Below are 8,738 nucleotides of genomic sequence, written 5' to 3'. Positions count from 1 at the left end.
AGGTAAAGAAAAGATTGCATCAATTAAGCAATCAACCAGCCATTCAAACCAATCTATTCCAAATATTTTTTTATGGAATAATTTTGTTTCTGCATGTATAACTTTAGTTCTAAATATGCCGTTATGTTAAAACTAATAATAGCCAGTGCAATGCAAATGATGTATTTCAATGTATCAATGATGTTATTTCCAATTCCAGCTATAATACCATGGAGATAGGAGAAATGGTTGAAGTCTCACGTGCAAGAAACTAGAGTTCATGGTACACTTCATCTTTGGGATATGCTCATTGCTCCATCTCCAAAAACCGCAAGGAGACTCAACAAAATGGGGACCCCCATGCCTTAAATGTACTTGCACAAAATTCCCCTTTTCCTATACGCTTGCAAAGTCAGCGTCTCACACTCACAATGAGAGCAAAGGAAAAAACAAAACAAAACAAAGGAAAGCATTTTTTTTGATGCCCGTATATTTCAAGTCACTGGTGCACAAGGCCTGAGAAGCCATCAAAGGGAAGTTTTTTATGTTTGACCATTAAAATGCAGAAATGCAATTCTGGCCAGGATTAACTTTCATCTACTAGCATAGGAAACAACCAAGGTGTGTCTGGGCCAGTGATATACAAGGCCACACAGACGCCTGTTAGAAAACAAATTGGATTGATGAAGCAGACCCTTCATTCTTTTCAATATCTGGAATATGCTTGTTTCCTATATTTTTTGTTGCTAAATAAAATTCTTTTTCAGGTGGTTCTAAAGCTTTTTAAAAATTAATTCGGTGGAAGTGTTCATGTACTGCAACTCATTTGGTGTCTTCCCAGAAGTCCCCCAAATCGAAATCTGAAAATATGCACACTGGGATGAAAACACAGCTTAAAAACAGTTTTGTTAAATGTCTGTTTTTTTAATTCACTGAATGATTTTAAAAATTAGCTTCATTGTTTTTTAATTTACCATCTGTTAACTCAATAAATATGAGTTCTTAAAGTTAACCTAATTGTCTTGGAATTTGCTGTTTTTGAAGCTGATTGAAGTTATTTAAATTAATTTTATGTATATTCAGACTGGAATAAAGCATGTCTGCATTTGGATAGATATTGGCTAATAATTTACAAATAAATATGTCCATTTTTAAAATGGACTAATTTTGTTTATGGTCCTTAATAATATATCAGTCAACCTGTAAAGAGTTACAGATGCTGATATTAGATAATCAAAGAGGTAGTGTATCAATACATCAAAATTGTAGCCATTAAAACCTGCGACCATGTACAAAATTTTCATCAGCTCCAGTCTAATGAAGAAGAAATGCAGAGTGAACATAAACTGGAATGCAATTTCTTTTCATTCTACATTCTCATTGATAAAAGGAGCTGCTATGTTTCTTTAAATATTGTTCTGTCTCTCGTCACAGTTTATTGGACTAACAGAGGTACCTGGATCCAAGTGGACCAATCAGGTTTTTCCCTGAGAATTGTGAAAGACAGAAAGATGGGTCTTTCTCTGGTGGCTTGACCAGAACAGTTGTGGTTCCACAAAAACTGGCAACCATGATCTGTTACGTAATTAAGGAGATGAGAGAGCTGGACTGCTTTGAAGAAGAAAGACAAAGAAGAGAGATGAAGAGACAGGGTTGATTGGGTTCTCTCTAGCACTTGACTACTACCTTTTTTCCTGAGGCCCCATTGCACTGACTTCGAACCATAAAGCCCCAGTGTGCTCTTCCCTTTTTGCTTAAGCTCACAGAGTCAGCGTCTATCACTCACAAGTCAAAATATCTTGAACTATTGCACAAGAGCGGGAATCCTTCTGGGTGTTAATGATTGTTTAATCAGGGATTTTTTAGGCTTTATTCCTCACTCTGCTTTCCTTTAGATGAGTTTTTAATATTAACATGTAATTTTGTTTGTTTGTTTGTTTGTTTTATGGTTATTGCTTTTATAGCTTTTCTAAGAAACCTTTTTCTATTCTTGAGTTACATTATCCTTTCCTCTAAAAGCTTTATAGTTTTAGCTTCTACATTTAGAACTATAATCCACTTCCAATGACTTTTGTATATGGTGTGAGACAGGGATCAAGTTTTTGTTGTTGTGTTCTTTTGTTTCTATATGATATCTAGTTATTCTAGCACCATTTATTGAAAATACTTTCTTTTGTTCATTGGGTTGTATTGGTGGAGGTGAAAGGGATGGGGGTGGAGAGGCCATCTGAAACTAAACTAATGACTTAATACTAAAATAAAGAGGTATTTTATTACTTTATTAATGAGTTTAAGAAAATGGTAGTAGGTTCTTCACTTAACAAAGGAATGGGTTAATAATTCATTCATCAGGATTCACTTCTTCCATAAACTCCCATGTAATTCACCTAAAACATATTTGGCAACTAGTAGTCAACTCAGTTTTCTGTTTCATGCTGTTGCCAGCTTATCTCTTTCCATTGTCTGTATAATGTGCACCCATTTATGCTCCAAACATTAAAAGGAGCCATGCATGCTGAGATACAGGCTGGGACTGTATACATTGGATGGAACAGACTACGCTGGCCCAAAAATGTTAAATAAAACCAAACTGATAACCAAATCAAAGCAGGATTCAACTGCTGGTCTTGTTTTTTGTCCCACTTTGACCATGATAGGAGCTTCTGTTGTTGTCCTTTAAATTGTATGAACCAGTTTTCAAGTTATCTCATGAAGAACCCAGAGTAATAATATTATTGTATGTTTGAGATGACCTCAAAATATGAATGATTCTCAAAATCCATTGATTCCCAATGCACAAATCACCGATATCTTGCATATAAATCATCTATGTGGCACACATAGAAAATGCCTAATATTTGCCCAAAGCTTTGGGGTAAATGAATGAGGCAACTGGCTCAGGGACTTTGACCATCCTAGGCCCTTCTCAGGCCTTGCTGTGTCACCTTGAAGTCCGAAGGCTCAATATCTTGGCACACTGGCTATCCTTTTGTAACACAGCAGTTGCCTTGTTCACATCTAAGTATGTCTTTAAAAATGTACAGTAATGGGTGAAAATCTATAGTTTTGGCTAATAAACATCCATTTTCCCTATGTCTTGAAAAATTACCTCCAATTTATCGGGAGAACCATTCCTCCCCGACTCCAAATCTAAATGATTTTGGTGGCTGCACTCTGAAATACAAGGTGGGCATTTGACTGAAGCCTGGTGAGTTAAAGAACCACAGCCTTTGACCAGGGAATGAGTGCAGGTATGGGTACATGATAGAATTTGATTTAGTCACAGTCAGGTGTAGTTTTTTTGCTGGAAACTTTGAGAACGAGGAATGCTCTTTTTCTTAGGTTTCTATATCAGTAGAAGCCTGGAAGGACTTACTCTGGTAAAGGGAAAACCAGACTAAGAATGAAGTTAAAACAGAAGTTAGTACAAAGGAAAGCAGAACCAAGAGATAGCTGGTGACATTATTTGAGCAGCTAGATCTCGTTATACCTGAAGTCGTCCTTACACTGTATTTTCCAGTTTATATGTATGTTCGGTTAGGGGTGGAGGAATAACAAGTGAAACAACACCAAAAACAAAACCTTCATTTTTGAGTTGGATTTCTGCCCCTTACAACCCAAGTTCCCCGAATCCATGTGGATTGCTGGATCCCACCTTGTTTCTACTAAACCCGAATTTATGGACATGGAGTCAATGGATCTGTTTTTCTAATAAGCATTCCATTTAATTCTTACTCACACTAAAGTCTGAGGTCTAACGATTTAACCCCCTTATTTTTATAGCCGAGGAAACTGAGACTAATGAAGAGTAGGTGCCTTTCTCAAGGTCATCCAACCATACATATCTATTCTAGGGATGTGGGAATTATAAGTGGAAAGAACTGCTTTCATAGACATCAACAAACTAGCTGGTTAGTTATAGAATCAGAACTAGAATTCAGTTCTGCTCTTGTCTTCTTGGTGACTTGATTTCCCCAAGGTCATGTTGGAATACTTTTCTTCTCGACTCCAACACGTTTGGTCTGAAATGTGAATTTTTACTAAAGGCCAAGATTCTACATTTGGACAGCATTCATAGCATATTAAAATAGGAGGTGGTTTAACAATTTTAAGGTAAATATTACTACTGTGTATGGTCTGGAATTTGAAACATTTCCACCAAAGCAACAGAGGAGAGAAAGCAGCAGAAGGAAGTGAAAGCAGTACCGAGGCTTCCCCTCAAAGTCTCCGGTAGCCACACAGTCTTTGAGGATTTGTTTTTGGTTAAAAAGTCATGCAAAATGTTACATTAAATTCCATTGTATGTATAACCGTTTAAATAGAAAAATAACTTCTTCCAAAATCTTTAACTAAAATATAAATATTCCAGAAATAGAGGCCATAATTATTCTCTGGCTTTGTGTACCCCTGGCACACCAGCAAGTAACTCAGGCGGTACTTGTTTTTACACTACTTACATTCTAGTCAATTCACTTTCTTTTCTTGTGTAGATCCCAGGATTTCTTTACTATTAGAATACTAATGACAACAATAACATTAACAACAACAACAAAAAAACCCAATTGTTCGTCCTTATTGAGTACTATCTCTGTTGAAACACTATGCATCTATTAACACCAGGAGGCGGGTACAACTATTATCCCCACCATATGGATGAGTAAATTGAGGCAGAAAATTAGGAGACTTGCTCAAGGTCATGCAGGTAGTAACTAGTTTAACCAGGATTAGAATCCAGGCAGTCTGACAGCTAAGGTTTCTTTGCCTATATATATTAATTTACTCTGAAGTTCACTTAAAATATTGCAATTTGCCCATGCTGCTCCTTTGTATTCAAAACTCATGGAACACATAAAATGGGTGAATTTTACTGTATATAAATTATACGTCTAGAAAGTTGAATAAAAAATTTATAATTTGTAGAGCCGAGCTATTGAGAATTTCAAGACTTGCTTGTTCAGTGAATTGAATGGCTTTAAAATATGGATGTACCCATGGGAACATAACCTGCAAGAAACCAGGCAGCACACCTTATGAAAGGAGACCTAATGTTTCTACCATTTTATGGGAGTTTATGAGAGAGTGTGGGGTGTTCTTGCAGATCACACAGCCTGTGGAGTGGGTGGCAAGTATGGTTTCAAAGCAAGAGAGGAACTGAGAAGAATTAAGAGTTTAGTGAACTCAGTTTTTTTAAAAATTGAAAAGTTAAACATCATAAAGGCAGTGTTAGGCACGTGGCTATAAGAGAGACTGTGCTATAATATAGTCTGATGGGGAGTCGTAAAGAGTTTGGCCTTTATTAGAAACACACATAAACTATACAAATGGGTCTGGTGTAGTGTGGCAGCCTGAGAGAACAGTGTTTCAGAGCCTGGTACAAGATCCATCTGGTCAGCCAGCATTCCTTTATAACATGGCAGTCAATAAGCTTAGCCCTAGACAATAGATATTCTGATGCTATGAGGATCTTGGTGTCCTGTACTGAATGACTTATGCATTTTTAAAACCAGTAATATTTATCATAGAGAGATACAGAAAAAATATATCTCATTAATAAAAGATCATTGTGCTCTTGAAAAATAACAATCTAGCAAAGGACGAGTATGGCATGAGGAACACTCAAACAAGTGTGCCCTCCTTCTAAAACTTGAGCTTTCTTTTCGTTTATTCTTTAGCTTTGTAAATATTTATCAGGCATCTTCTATATAGTATGTGGAGAGTTGTGTACTATAAAACAGGAGTGTTATAAAGGGTTTTATATCATTCATCAAATGATTAGAGATCAACTCGAGCCTCCTAGGCTCCAGATTTTTCCTGTCTGCTTTACCACCAGAGTGATATCTCTAAAGCAGGGGTGTGCAAACTGTGGCCCGCGGGCCAACTGCAGTCCACAATCCATTGTTAATTGGCCCGCAGCAAATTCCAAAAATATATTTAGTTTACTTAAATAAACCAGGTGAGGCAATATGTACTTCACCTCGAGTGAGTGGCCTGGCTGTTTGTATATTTTACCACATATGGCCCTTGGTAAAAAACGTTGAAAAAAGTTTTGACACCCCGGCTCTAAAGAGATTCGATGGTATTACTTCCATCCTTACAACCTTTAGTGACACCCTATCTCATACATGAGTCTCCTAATATCTCATGTAGGAGACATTGACTGGTGGTCCTTAACCTCATTTGAGCTCTAGACATGTTTCCCCCCAACACATGTACTTTGAAATGTTAGTTCTCAACATTTAATAATTCATTTTTTTCATATACACTGAATTTGCAGCTTCTCTTTAGAAATTAGAAGACCTGACATTTGGCATTATTGGCATTGACCATCCCATTTAGACAGAGAATATATTCTCCAGATTGCCACCGTTTGTAACACGGCTTACAGACTCAACTTGGGATGCGTTGCTAATGTATGCTTGACCCAAGGTACACATAAGAGTTTGCAATCCCTGATGGATGGGATAATGTCTAAACTTCAGAGCATGTCCGCAAGGTCCTTCAGAATTTACAACTGCTTGGTTTCATCCTTCACAATGAGTCCATGTTCCAACCATACTGAATTCCGAGTAGTTCACCAAACAACAAGCTTTGTCCTCCTTGGCGCCCTTACTCGGGCTGGTCTCTCTTCTTGATGTATTCTCCCTCCATCATCCTTTTCTCCCTAAAGAAGTCTCATTTATCCTCAAGACTTAGTTCAGTCCTCTATAGCACTTTCCTAAATCCTGCCAGAGAGAAATTTGCTTCTTCCTAAGTGTTCCCATAGCACTTTATGCATCTATTGGCATTGCAATGACTTTTTCTTTCTGTCTGCCCACCTGGGAAATGTGTTTCTTGAAGGGGAGAATTCTTAATCATCTCTGTATAACCAGTCCTTAATAGAGTACCCGGCATCTAGTAAGTACACATGAATATTTATTAAATGAACAAAAATATGGATAAATAAATGAATACTTCCAAGAAAATTGTTGGTTAAAGGTTTTGAGGTTTAAAATAAAGGAAATAATTACTCCAGACCAAATTTCAAATTTTAATTGTGATCATGACATGTCAGGTAATAGTTCTTAAAAGTTCCTGTTCATTGTACCCTTTCCAGGAAAACAAGTCTTGAGAAAATAAAATGTATGTAATATTAGTAGATATATAAAGTGACGTAAAATTGATAGTGTCACACTTTGGGTGGTGGGGGTGGGATTATAGTATAGCATTCAGAGTGAGTAGATGGTGAAAGAAGTCACAACAAATCTCCCTATAAGCTGGTGGCCTCTGGCAATGTTTACCTGGAAGAATGGAACATTTGGGCCACAAACTGGCAGGGAGGGATCATTAGTGGCAGGCTATCATGTGGACAAGGGTCTCAAAGAGTATGGTAGTCCTTAGAGCTGTACACCATAGCTCTCTACTTTGGGACACAAGGTAGGCTGCACTATCTGGCTTTGTTATGATGATTCCACGGAACTACGCAACTAGTCCTGGTCAATTAGTTTTGAGCCCAAAAGATGTGTGTCGCTTCTGGCTATAGCATTTAAAGGACAGCATCAGCCCCTCCAGAGTGGTCTTAACATTTGCTATAGCCACATGCACCATTCAAGATGGCAACTGTTACATCAGCCTGGGACCTAGGAGACATGCAGGACCGACCAGCTGACCTGCAATGGACTCATGACATGACCAAGAAAACAACTTTTGCCATTATAGGCCACTAAAATTGGAATTGTTTTGTTACTCGGGCATAACATAGCCTATGCTGACTAACACAATGGATGTGTTCTGTTTTGATGCAAATGACGGAACAAAAAGTAATGGTTGGAAGTTTTAGGAAGAACAATTCTGTGCAATTTAAGAGAAATATAGTGAAGTGTACAAAGATGGAATAAATTGCTTAGGATACTACTCATTCATCCACATAATATATATTAAACTCTACTTTGTGGTAAATATTCTGTAGATAAAATCCCTGCCTTTATGAAGGTAAGTGGTGAGTTCCCCTTCACCCAAGATGTTTGTGTTGATGGCCCCTAAAGTTTTGACTGGACAAATAAACTTTAAAAATACCCTCCAACTTGGAGCTTCACGATGTCTATTTTCTCTGATTCAAAAAGAAAAACAAAAAACAAAAAAATTGTTTTCTCAAGCATTCCTTTGATTCAAACCATTGACTGATCTATTGAGTTCTCTTTTCATATTTTAGTTATTTTCCCAGCAAATAAGTTCCTTGAAGGCCAATACTGTTTTATCCCTCCTTTGCATTTTTTTTCATACTATTTAGGAAGGCAATATTTTATTGTCTATTCTCCTGGGAAAATAATCAGTTTTTGACACTAAGCTATTGTTATTGACCATTTGACATGTTTCAGATTTACTTGTCTTTTGACTATTTAAGTTAGATTTTGTTAAAAGAAAAACATCTAGGAGCACAAATGTATTACCCTAATAAGTTTTAGGCAAAATATCTTTTTCTTCTGGTGGAAACAAAAGACGAAAAACACCTTAGCCCCCTACTATTGAATTTGTGGCTAATTACAATATTACATTAATATCTTAATTCACTAGTGTTTAATGTATTCCTACTATGTGCCAGGAGACAAGGTTTACACGAGAGTTTATCAAGATGTTACTTAATGCACTATACCCATTATTACATAATTCTGTATTGTAAAAGAGTCTATGATCTCTCTGTGCAAGCCTATTTGGGGGGAAAAAGCAAATTCGAGGTTGAGACAAAAATGTTCCTTTGATTTAATGCAGGGGAGCATATCACA

Source organism: Rhinolophus hipposideros, assembly GCF_964194185.1.
Source record: "Rhinolophus hipposideros genome assembly, chromosome: 14".
In the NCBI taxonomy this organism is placed as follows: domain Eukaryota; kingdom Metazoa; phylum Chordata; class Mammalia; order Chiroptera; family Rhinolophidae; genus Rhinolophus; species Rhinolophus hipposideros.
Note: the sequence above shows the minus strand (reverse complement) of the source record.